This window comes from Pelophylax lessonae (assembly GCF_965119305.1).
Source record: "Pelophylax lessonae genome assembly, chromosome: 4".
Lineage (NCBI taxonomy): Eukaryota > Metazoa > Chordata > Amphibia > Anura > Ranidae > Pelophylax > Pelophylax lessonae.
In genome coordinates this window covers 552,910,898-552,924,061 of record NC_138771.1, presented here as the reverse complement: position 1 = coordinate 552,924,061, position 13,164 = coordinate 552,910,898, and the positions used below count along the sequence as shown (strand labels likewise).

At 47.8% G+C, this 13,164-nt stretch overlaps 1 protein-coding gene across 1 annotated transcript in view; it reads left to right on the top strand.

The window, feature by feature from the left end:
• The first annotated feature begins 6,948 nt into the window (after positions 1-6,948).
• NUDCD3 (NudC domain containing 3) overlaps positions 6,949-13,164 on the top strand; it is a 44,724-nt gene continuing 38,508 nt past the window's right edge. The window contains exon 1 of the mRNA XM_082254899.1: positions 6,949-7,029. The gene's annotated coding sequence lies outside the window, so the exon portion shown is untranslated. The remainder of the gene's footprint in view (positions 7,030-13,164) is intronic.

Here is a 13,164-nt window from a genome sequence, read left to right as displayed (position 1 = left end):
TTGTTCCAGGTCCTGTATTGCCCCAGAGAGTGCCAGCAAGCGATCCGGGGACATTCGCACATTGGAAGGGAAAAGCCTTACCGGCGGGATGGATCGAAACTCGATCTTGTAACCGTACCGTATGGCCTCTTGAACTCATTTGTCCGGTATTCGAGACAGAGACAGGTTTGGGAACCGACAAAGACATCCCCCCACCCCAGATACGGGTGAGGGCGCACCTTCAGGCTGAAGTGGCCTTGTCCTCAGGTCTGGAGAAACTAGATTTCTGTTTACCAGACCAGGGTAGCTTGGAACCACCCGAGGGAGTCTTGAAGGGCTTTGCCTCATCGACTCACCCTAAGGGACGAAAAAAACTTCTTGTGTGCTGAAAAGGAGGGACCCCGTCTGCGACGAGGGTCCTTACCCTTGTTAGCCTGCGGGAGAGAGGTACGCTTACCCCCTATGAGACCTTTGATAATGTCATCCTGGATAGCCCCAAACAGGCGATCTCCTTGAAAAGGTAAATTAGTCAAGTCCTTCTTTGAAGTCTGATCCGCAGACCAGCACTTCAACCAAAGTATACGCTGGAGTACCACTGCCAAAACCGACAGTCGGCCCAAGATGGGAGCAGTATCCAGCGCAGCATCACAAAAAAATTGCAGCCCCTGCACCAGTTGGTCCAACAGCTCCTCAAAGGCAGGAGGGAGACGTTTCCCCTATAATGTTTGCGAGACCAGGGCAACTGTAAACACCGGTCTGAGTGCAGACCCCGCCAGGGAGTACATATTGCAGGCCACAGACTCCGCCTTTCTATCCGCCAGATCCTTAAAGGATGGGGAATCCTCCACTGGGATCATAGTAGCTTTATTCAGTCTTGAGACGGGAGGTTCCACCGTAGGTGGCACAGTCCACTTCTTTACAAGGGACCCTTCAAAAGGGTAGCCTCTAGCAATCCGCTTAGGCACCCCAGGGTAGCGCTTTGGGCGGTCCCATTCTTTTTTGAGCATGGTGTCAAAATACGTGGTAAAGGGAAAAACTTTTGCCGCTCTGGATGGCTTGTGAGTGCCAAACGTAACTTGCGCCTCAGTCACAGTCATATCAGATATCAGATGAGGCAGGGGTAGGCGGAGGGCGTTTCTTAGCACCTTGCCCTTTAAAGGCCACCTCCAGTCGGGACACAAACGATTCCAGGACCGCTGAAAGTGCATCTATTGACAGCTGGGATCTGGAGGACCCTGCAGCTTCCCTGCGGGAGTCAGGTGGGGGCACATGGTCTGCAGGGTCCATGTTACACCAGGGGAACCGAACCCGTCAGCAAAAAGTTGACCACTGTGATATAACGCCCCCAAGAGGTCAGGCAGAGCGCACTAGAGACCCCCAGCAGAAAGAGATAGAGAGAGACCCCCCAGACTCACCACCCTACACCAAAGATGCACCAGGAGGCCCAGAAATACTGCACAGCACGTGTCAGCAGCGATCTCGATCCAAAATGGAGATCTGAAGATTAGCATCAGGGTATCAGGGGGAGCTCCACCTACAAAAAACACCACCAGGAACTCCCATTCAGTGATTCCTATTAGAAAAAACACAGAAAAATGGTGCCGGGTGTACCAAGATGGCCGCCGCTTCATGCAGAGCACACGGGCTACAAGAAAATGGCAGCCCCGTGTGGCCTGCAGAGCTACTGAGGACCCTCGTGGGGACCCCCCTGGCTCCTGAACGGGATTGATTGGTAGCCAGAACTTTTTTCTGCCTAGTGTCCTACTCCTGTAGGGATCAGCATAACCCTACTAATATGGAGATCAGATACTGCGTCCGTCAATGAACGATAGAGAAATGGCATTTTTGTATGCACATGATTGGATGATGAAAATCAGCATAGCTTCACCACAATCACCAAGTTCTGGGGAAAATGAGTGCAACTGCACATGTAAACTGCACAGTCTATTTTCGTTTAATAAATCCACCTCATTGTGTGGACCAAACAGTGACCCTGATTTGTAACTATAGTATATTAAACACAAAAGGAATAATCTACAGAAAGTATTTTTTTAATGTGACTATAATTCAAGGTTCTCACATGCAATATAATATTGTGATGGGTTCATATGTATTTCTCAACACATATATAAATGTTGCTGTTTGTTTGGAAATAAAGATTACAATTTTATTTTGTACCGACGGGAGAAAGTTGATTAATTATTTGTCATAAATGTATTTGTATATTTAGTCACTAAAATCTCATATAAACTTTAAGATGTATACAGAGTTTAAAAAGTCATTTTAAATAGTATTATAATACCTGATGATCCTGCCATGCAAGTCCTCGTTCAGGTTCTTGCTATTATAGGGTGACCACATTCAGTCCTTGTCTCTCAGTGCTCCTGCATTGTCACCCTGTCATATGGGAAGATTGGAGGGGGGTAGTGACAGTGTACTGTGGCCCCATGGGGGCTCATCATGGACTGGTCAGATATAAAGAGGTGCTTTAAGTGCAGGATTCAGTTGTAAATAATGGCAAATTTAGAGGTCATTACTATGTACAGTATCTCACTGTAGACAAGACACACTTATCTTTGTACTCCTCACCTAGTTGCAGCCACAAACGCTTGACACCATCTAAACCAAATACGTTTATCTTGGTCCCATCAGACCACAGGAAATGGTTCCAGTAACCCATGTCCTTAGTCTGCTTGTCTTCAGCAAACTGTTTGCAGCCTTTCTTGTGCATCATCTTTAGAAGAGGCTTCCTTCTGGGATGACAGACATGCAGACCAATTTGATGCAGTGTGCGGCGTATGGTCTGAGCACTGACAGGCTGACCTCCTTCCCCTGCAACCTCTGCAGCAATGCTAGCAGCACTCAACCATCTATACCCCAAAGACAACCTCTGGATATGACGCTGAGCACGTGAACTCAACTCCTTTGGTCGACCATGGCTGTTCTGAGTGGAACCTGTCCTGTTAAACTGCTGTATGGTCTTGGCCACCATGCTGCAGCTCAGTTTCAGGGTTTTGGCAATCTTCTTACAGCCCAGGCCATCTTTATGTAGCGCAACAATTTTTTTTTTCAGGTCCTCAGAGAGTTCTTTGCCATGAGGTGCCATGTTGAACTTCCAGTGACCATTATGAGAGAGTGAGAGTGATAACACCAAATTTAACACACCTGCTCCCCATTCACAGTTGAGACCTTGTAACACTAATGAGTCACATGACATGAGGAGGGAAAATAGCTAATTGGGCCCAATTTGGACATTTTTACCTAGGGGTGTACTCACTTTTGTTGAGGGCAGTTTAGACATTAATGGCTGTGTGTTGAGTTATTTTGAGGGGACAGCAAATTTACACTGTTAAACAATCTGTACACTCACTACATTACATTGTAGCAAAGTGTCATTTCTTCAGTGTTGTCACAATGAAAATATATTATAAAATTTTTACAAAAAATGTGAGGGGTGTACTCACTTTTGTGAGATACTGTATCATATGCAGGGGCAAGAGTAAGTAATGCAGAGGTCAGTACTATATAACAGAGAGTTCACAGACCAGTAGTAAGCAACACAGAGTGTACAGATCAGTAGTAAGCAATGCAGAGTTCAGGGATCAGTATATGTAAAGCAGAGTTTAGGGATCAGTATTAAAATGAAGTTCATGGAACACTATTAATGCAGAGCACAGGAATCAGTAGTGAGTAATGCAGAGTTCAGGGATCAGTAGTAAGAAACTTAAAGTTCAGGGATCAGTAGTAAATAGCACAACATTCAGGAATCAGTAGTAAATAGCACAACGTTCAGGGATCAGTAGTAACACAGAGTGCTGGCACCAGCAGTAAATAACAGAATGTAGGAGTCAAGGAGCCTCTAGCAAAGAGTGCAGAGGCCATTAGTATGTAGTGCAGAGTGTTGAGATTAGTAGTTAGTAACACAGAGTGCAGATGGCAGTAGTAAGACAAAGGTCAGTAGTAAGTTAGTGGCCAGAGGTCAGTTGAAAGAAATGCAGAGGTCACTAGTAGGTAAGGCAGAGGATGCAGTTCATTGGGAAGTAATGAACAGAACAGCAGTGGTCTGTAGTAAAGCAGAGGGCAGCAGAGATTATTACTAAGTAAGGCAGGGGGCAGCAGAGGTCTGTAGTAAGTATAGCAGAGGGCAGAGATCAGTAGTAGGGCAGAGGTTAGTAGTAAATAAGGCAGAGGATATAGGTAAGTAGTAAGTAAGGCAGAGGACAGCATAGGGCAGTAGTAAGGCAGAGGGAAGCAGAGGGCAGTAGTAAGGCAAAGTACAGCAGAGGGCAGTAGTAAGGCAGAGGGCAGCATAAGGCAGTAGTAAGGCCGAGGAGAGCAGAGGGCAGTAGTAAGGCAGAGTACAGCAGAGGGCAGTAGTAAGGCAGAGGATGGCATAGGGCAATAGTAAGGCAGAGGAGAGCAGAGGGTGGATGTAAGGCAGAGGACAGCAAATGGCAGTAGTAAGGCAGAGGAGAGCAGAGGGCGGATGTAAGGCAGAGAAAAGCATAGGTCAGTAGTAAGGCAGAGGACAGCATAGGTCAGTAGTAAGGCAGAGGACAGCATAGGTCAGTAGTAAGGCAGAGGACAGCATAGGTCAGAAGTAAGGCAGAGGACAGCATAGGGCAGTAGTAAGGCAGAGGACAGCAGTAGGGATGCACCGAAATTTCAGCCACCGAAATTATCGGCCGAAAATTAGCCTATCTCATTTCGGCCGATAATGGGTTAACAGTGCCGAAATTAATATGGCCGCCGTGAGGAAGGAGGAGGGCGCAGCGTAGCGCAGGGCAGGTTTTAAAAGTCCCGCCTTTGGCCGCCCGCCCGCCTCTCAATGACGTCCCTAATACGATCTGTGCATTAATCCAGGGACATACCAGGCGGGAGGGCGGGGCGAGCGGCCGCTAATAGATAGAACTATGTGATCCTTCCCTGTCAGCTCAGCAGGACTGTGTGTGAATGAGATCTGATCTGACACCGGGCGGGGGGGGGGGGCGGGGCCGCTAATAGCTGTAACTATGAGAGCGCTTCACTTCCCTGTCAGTGGAGATACAGGCTCACATAGTTACAGCTATTAGCGGCCGCTCTCCCCGCCCCCCTGCCCGGTGTCAGGTCAGATCAGATCTCATTCACACACAGTCACAGTCCCGCTGAGCTCACAGGGAAGGATCACATAGTTCTATCTATTAGCGGCCGCTCGCCCCGCCCGGACTGTCAGGGAATTGAAGAGAAGTGAAGGGCTCACATAGTGACAGATATTAGCGGCCGCTCGCCCGCCCGGTGTGCCAGTTCATTCATGGACAGATCGTAGTAGTGACATCACCGGGAGGCGGGCGGCCAGCCAGAGGCGGGACTTTTGAATAATGGACACCGTGACCGGAGGAGCTGAGTGAGTAGGAGAGGGACGCTGAGGCTGATGCGGGGGGGGGGGGGAGATAGCTGAGGCAGCTTACCATTGGTATTTGTATTAATTATGCAGCATGAGGGGGTTAATGTATTGTCACTGCTGCATTAGTGACCGACCAGTGGCAGTTAATTAACCCCTTTGTGCTGCATTAGTGCAACCAGTATCAGTGCAACCAGTGTTAATTAACACTGATACTGGTTGCACTAATGCAGCACAAAGGGGTTAATTAACTGCCACTGGTCGGTCACTAATGCATCAGTGACAATACATTAACCCCCTCATGCTGCATAATACAAATACCATTGGTAATTAACCTATTGCCAACCCGTCACAGTACACATACTGTGACAGGGTGGCAGCGACAGGTGTGCGTCGCTGCCTGTTTTTTGGCGTATGCCCCTGTTCTATCAATTTTAAAATTATTTGGGGGAAAAAGTAATTTTCGGTTTCGGTTTTCGGCCACTGGCATCCTGCATTTTCGGTTTCGGCCCAAAATTTTCATTTCGGTGCATCCCTAGACAGTAGTGTTGATGTCAGAGATCACTGCCCAGCACACAGTCACTGGCAGCACATGGGCACTGGTATCTTGTCCATCCTTAGGTACATTAGTTCTGGTGACACAACGAGCATTCTCTCATTTTGAGGGATTTCCTCTTACTTCCTGTTATGGATAAGTGACAGGAAGTGAAGAGAAATCTCCCCAATGGGACACAGAGGGCAGGAAACAAACTCACTGGGGTTATAACCCTCCCCTACTCTCTCCAGAATAAAAAACTAAGTGCTATCTTTAGTTCTGCCTAAAGCGGAGTTCCAGCCATTTTGTGTTTATTAAAAGTCAGCAGCTTCCAAAGTGTATCTGCTGACTTTTAATAAACACACACCCCCTGTCCCATGGTCCAGGGATGCGTGGGTAGGAGCCTCGGTTCTCTCCCTCTTCTCCCCACGGCGCTGGCATCACTAGTGTGGGCACCCGGCTGAGACAGCTTGCGACTTCACAGCCGGTTGCGCACTGCGCATGCGCGAGTCGAGCTGTGCTCCCTTGGAGGAAGAGCAATGTTCTTGATTCTGAGACGTGTCCCAGAAGATTGCAGGGAGGGAGGGGGAGAGAACTATTGCTCGAGCCGCCTAGGTTGTCCGAGCGGAAGTAAGAGCAGGTACTTGACAAAACTAGGTACCCACCCCCCCCCCCAAAAAAAAAAAAATGACATGCCAAATGTGGTATGTCAGGGGGTCAGGAGGCCTAAAAGCAGAAGTTCAATTTTTGGGGGAACTCCGCTTTAAATTGTACTCCATGCCCAAAGCTGGATGGCACCCAGTCACAGGGCAGAGTTTGTTCCCCTGTAGCCTCCTCATCCCGCTATAATGAAGAGATCTCCCCTATAACATGGCGGAATACACTGACATCCAGCTGAGTGCAAAGAAGATGAGTTCACCTCAGCAGTGACAGAAGACAAAGGCCATTCATCTCCCGCCCTCCCCATTGTTTCCACCTCTCTCTCTCTCTGTATTTCATTATCAGCACATCTCCATAGCAACAGCCGCTATGAATCTGGAAAATTCTCTCCATACTAGCAACAGAGTAAACCGGAAGCGGAAGTGCAACCTCGCCGGAAGTTTTTCTGTAGAGGAGAGAGCGGAGAGTGAAAACAGTGAGTGTCGGGAGGAATCCCATGTGATTTGTGGTGGTGGAGATCGGGCGGTATGTGGTGTGCTGTGACCGGGTATAGGAGGCAGTTCTCCTCTATGGTGCTCAGTGACACGAATACACAGCTGTGGAGTGTCCCCAGTAGGCTGAAAACGGCTGATGACAATATCTCTGACTACTCCTGAATGTGTATTTCTGTCTATGACAGGAGGGGTGATATGATGATAGGGGTGATGGGATGACAGGAGGGGTGATATGATGATAGGGGTGATGGGATGGCAGGAGGGGTGAGGGGATGACAGGAGGGGTGATATGATGATAGGGGGTGAGGGCATGACAGGAGGGGTGATGGGATGACACGGGGGGGGGGGGGGGTGATGGGATGACAGGAGGGATGATGGGATGACAGGGGGGGGTGATGGGATGACAGGGGGGGTTGATGGGATGACAGTAGGGGGTGATGGGATGACAGGGGGGGTGATGGGATGACAGGAGGGGGTGATGGGATGACAGGAGGGGGTGATGGGATGACAGGAGGGGGTGATGGGATGACAGGAGGGGGTGGTGGGATGACAGGAGGGGGTGATGGGATGACAGGAGGGGGTGGTGGGATGACAGGGGGGGGTGATGGGATGACAGGAGGGGGTGATGGGATGACAGGAGGGGGTGATGGGGTGACAGGAGGGGGTGGTGGGGTGACAGGAGGGGGTGGTGGGATGACAGGAGGGGGTGGTGGGATGACAGGAGGGATGATGGGATGACAGGGGGGGGTGATGGGATGACAGGGGGGGTTGATGGGATGACAGTAGGGGGTGATGGGATGACAGGGGGGGTGATGGGATGACAGGGGGGGTGATGGGATGACAGGAGGGGGTGATGGGATGACAGGAGGGGGTGATGGGGTGACAGGAGGGGGTGGTGGGATGACAGGAGGGGGTGGTGGGATGACAGGAGGGGGTGATGGGATGACAGTAGGGGGTGATGGGATGACAGGGGGGGTGATGGGATGACAGGAGGGGGTGATGGGATGACAGGAGGGGGTGATGGGATGACAGGAGGGGGTGATGGGGTGACAGGAGGGGGTGGTGGGATGACAGGAGGGGGTGATGGGATGACAGGAGGGATGATGGGATGACAGGGGGGGGTGATGGGATGACAGGGGGGGTTGATGGGATGACAGTAGGGGGTGATGGGATGACAGGGGGGGTGATGGGATGACAGGAGGGGGTGATGGGATGACAGGAGGGGGTGATGGGATGACAGGAGGGGGTGATGGGATGACAGGAGGGGGTGGTGGGATGACAGGAGGGGGTGATGGGATGACAGGAGGGGGTGGTGGGATGACAGGAGGGGGTGATGGGATGACAGGAGGGATGATGGGATGACAGGGGGGGGGTGATGGGATGACAGGGGGGGTTGATGGGATGACAGTAGGGGGTGATGGGATGAGGGGGTGGTGGGATGACAGGGGGGGGGGGGTTGGTAGGATGACAGGAGGGGGTGGTGGGATGAGAGGAGGGGGTGATATGGTGACAGGGTCTGGAGAACAAATGGCTGTAAAGCCTGCGACATACGACGAGAATATCGGACGAATGATTGATTGTTGTTGTTTTTTTTTTTCACATGCTAGTCTCATATGGAAAATAAATAGGTTACAGAGGTAAGACAGAATACTACCTCCCTCCTGCAATTATGTAATGTATTCTTTCATTTCCGAGCATGAACGTTCGTGGTCGCTCAATTTTTTTTCGGATGAATACTGTGTTGATTAAACAAAAATGATTTGTTCTGTTGTACAAGAAAAATGTTTTTGTTTGTCCCTTCTAAAATTTCACATGAAACTGTCATATTCGGCTCTGGAAAGCTGTGTACTAATGATCAGATTATCGGACAATCGCTCCAAAAGCGTTTTTTTTCCTCCGATTTTCTCATGGTGTGTACTACGCATCCTACAAACAAATGATTTCAGTTTAATCAGAACAGTATTTGTCCGTAAAATAAAAAAACAAGTCATCAGGACCACACATGCTTGGAAAAGAAAGAATACAATACAAGGTGGTATCAGAAGTTTTGAGACAAGCTCTGTTTACTAGAAAGTACTTAATGTATCTATATATACACACACACTATCACCTTCAAAATAGTCCCCTTGCACAGCAAAAAAGCCCTCCCAGCATTACTGCCACCCACTTCTGGAATGTGTCCTGGAAGTCTTCTTTTCCTTATGCTAATCACATTGGATCTCCACAATTGTATCAAAATTGGACCTTTGAGCTGGATCTTTAACGCATTGCAGCATCGCTGTAAACGTGCCAAGTCATGTCAAACGTTCACATTTGCTCTTTGTTCTAACTTGCCGTCTATGATGAAATAGCAAAGTGGTAAAGCACATGGTCAGAATAGCCCCAGTTGCACAGCTCCCAATGTACACAGGACGATGTCTTTTGGCACACTGACTTAGGTTGGTGCGGCCATCTGTTGGAGTGTTAAGCTGGATACACACTATCCAACTTTTGTGGTTAGATTTCCTTCAGATTTACCTTTTCTATGTAGTGCAAGGGCCTGCCAGATTGCATACATATTGAAAGTGTTTAGGTTTGACCTCATATTATATGGTTTTGGTAAGTCTAAAGGAAAAAGTCTTCAGAAAATCTTATAGTGTGTATGGCCCATTACAAAACTAGTCTGTAAACTTTTTGATACCACCTCGTACATTACAGTCAGGTCCATAAATATTGGGACATCAACATAATTCTAATCTTTTTGGCTCTATGCACCACCACAATTGATTTGAAATGAAAAAAACAAGATGTGCTTTAATTTGAGGGTATTTACATCCAAATCAGGTGAACGGTGTAGGAATTACAACAGTTTGTATATGTGCCTCCCACTTTTGAAGGGACCAAAAGTAATGGGACAGATTAACAATCCTAAATCAAACTTTCACTTTTTAATACTTGGTTGCAAATCCTTTGCAGTCAATTACAGCCTGAAGTCTGGAACACATAGACATCACCAGACGCTGGGTTTCATCCCTGGTGATGCTCTGCCAGGCCTCTACTGCAACTGTCTTCAGTTCCTGCTTGTTCTTGGGGCATTTTCCCTTCAGTTTTGTCTTCAGCAAATGAAATGCATGCTCAACCGGATTCAGGTCAGGTGATTGACTTGGCCATTGCATAACATTCCACTTCTTTCCCTTAAAAAGCTCTTTGGTTGCTTTCGCAGTATGCTTCGGGTCATTGTCCATCTGCACTGTGAAGCGCCGTCCAATGAGTTCTGAAGCATTTGGCTGAATATGAGCAGATAATATTGCCCGAAACACTTCAGAATTCATCCTGCTGCTTTTGTCAGCAGTCACATCATCAATAAATACAAGAGAACCAGTTCCATTGGCAGCCATACATGCCTACGCCATGACACTACCACCACCATGCTTCACTGATGAGGTGGTATGCTTTGGATCATGAGCAGTTCATTCTCCATACTCTTCTCTTCCCATCACTCTGGTACAAGTTGATCTTGGTCTCATCTGTCCATAGGATGTTGTTCCAGAACTGTGAAGGCTTTTTTAGATGTTGTTTGGCAAACTCTAATCTGACCTTCCTGTTTTTGAGGCTCACCAATGGTTTACATCTTGTGGTGAACCCTCTGTAGTCACTCTGGTGAAGTCTTCTCTTGATTGTTGACTTTGACACACATACACCTACCTCCCGGAGAGTGTTCTTGATCTGGCCAACTGTTGTGAAGGGTATTGCTGAGCTAACCGGTGCGTTCTTTCTTTTTAACCACTTGCCGACCGCCGCAAGTACATATACTGCGGCGGTCAGCCCCTCACAGGCAAAGTGGCGTATGGGTACGTCACTAGCCTGGGAGGCTCTGGGGAGCAAGCGCGCACCGCCAAATGCGCGCTCCCGCTCGGTCACGGACCCCCCCCCCCTCGCGCGTGTGCCCGGCGGACCTGATGTCCGCCGGGCACTCGCGATCGTCCATTAGAGCGGGTGAAAGGCAGGCGGCTAATGTAAACACAACTGCCTGTCATTCTCCCCTGTGTAAGAATAGTGATCATATGGTTCTACTATGTAGGACCATTGATCACTGTTCCTACACCTCAAGCCACAGCCAATCATAGTTAGAAGCACGCCCCTAGGGACACACTTAACCCCTGCCTCTCAAAAAAAAAAGTTAACCCCTTCACTGCCAGTGTCATTTTACAGTAACAGTGCATATGTATAGCACTGATTACTGTAGTAATGACACTGGTAACCCCAAAAGTGTCAAAAATGTCAGTCAAGGGTCCGATCTGTCCACCACAATGTCGCAGTCCCACAAAAAAAATCGCAGATCGCCGCCATTACTCGTTAAAAAAAAAAAAACAACAAAAATTACAAAAATCTTTCCCTTAGTTAGTAAACGCAATAACTTTTGCGTAAACCAATCAAAATACGCCTTTTGCAATTTATTTTTTACCAAAAATATGTAGCATAAAATAAATTGGCCTAAAATGTTAAACAATTTTGATTTTTACATTTTTTTGGGGGGGAATTTCGTATAAAAAAAATGTGAAAAATATTGTTATTTTTGCAAAATTGACGCTCTTTTTTTGTTTATAGCGCATGATCAAAAAATCGCACAGGTGATCAAATACCACCAAAAGAAAGCTCTGTTTGTGGAAAAAAAAGGACGTCAAATTAATTTAGGTACAGCGTCGCACGACCGCGTAATTGTCCGTTAAAGTCACACAGTGCCGAAACGCAAAATAGGCCCTGGTCAGGAAGGACAGTTGATTTGGCCACACCTAATGTTTTTGCTATCTCTCTGATGGGTTTGTTTTGTTTTTTTCAGCCTAATGATGGCTTGCTTCACTGATAGTGACAGCTCTTTGGATCTCATATTGAGAGTTGACAGCAAGAGATTTCCAAATGCAAATAGCACACTTGAAATTAACTCTGGACCTTCTATCTGCTCCTTGTAAATGGGATAATGAGGGAATAACACACACCTGGCCATGGAACAGCTGAGCAGCCAATTGTCCCATTACTTTTGTTCCCTAAAAAGTGGGAGGCACATATACAAACTGTTGTAATTCCTACACCTTTCACCTGATTTGGATGTAAATACCCTCAAATTAAAGCTGAAAGTCTGTAGTTAAAGCACATCTTATTTGTTTAATTTCAAATCCATTGTGGTGGTGTATAGAGCCAAAAAGATTAGAATTGTGTCGATGTCCCAATATTTATGGACCTGACTGTACATCACTTCCAAAGTTGTATATTCAGTCGTACGAGAATTTTCCTAAGTTTAGTAAACTCTTCATTTTCCATAGACTAGCATGCAAAAAAAAAAAAACGAACAAACATAGGTCTGATATTCTCATTGTGTGTACCAGGCATTAGGCCCTGTTCACACCTGTGCACTTGTGTCGCTCTAAAACGCACCTTCCCAGCGCGTCAAAAGTGCATGAAAAAGAGTCCACTTTAAAGCAGTAGTAAAGCGCAACCTATTCTATCTTTTTATTTATTTATTTATTTTTCCCATCCTCCAGGACGGTCACATGAGAGATAGGCTCCTCCTCCTGCAGGAAACACAAGCACAGATCGGTTTAAAAAGGCCATCCACCGGCTGCCCCTCAGTTTTTGTATTTCCTATCCTGCAAGCATGAGCTCTGAAGATGACATTCATCCCCCGTTTGTTATTTTTTTACCTTGTCCCTTGCAGGCGTCCCTTGATACCTCCCTCCCTCTGCCTGTATCCAACTGGTGAGGCAGCCAGTTCCAGGCTCCCTTGGGGGAGTGATGGAGGATACCCAGGGGAGAGCTCTGTGGTTTCCACAGGGCTCCCCCTCTCTTCTTTGGATTCCTCCTTGCCATTCCTGCACCAGGAGGTGTAGTAGTAGTGCTAGGCGAAAGTGGTGCTTGGCTACCCCTCAATGTTTTTTTCCACTCACCCCTACTTCAGACCAAGTGTGGAAGTGTGAAGAGCCCAGAGGCACTTACCAGCAAGCCGGAAGGTCCTGTGTTAGGCTGTCCGCCACACATCCTACTCGGGCTCGCATGAGGGGCTCCAGGGAGCTGGGTTTCTCTTGTGCAGCATGCCAGCATGTTGCCTTCCAATCAGCACAGTGGAATTGTTTTCAAGATGG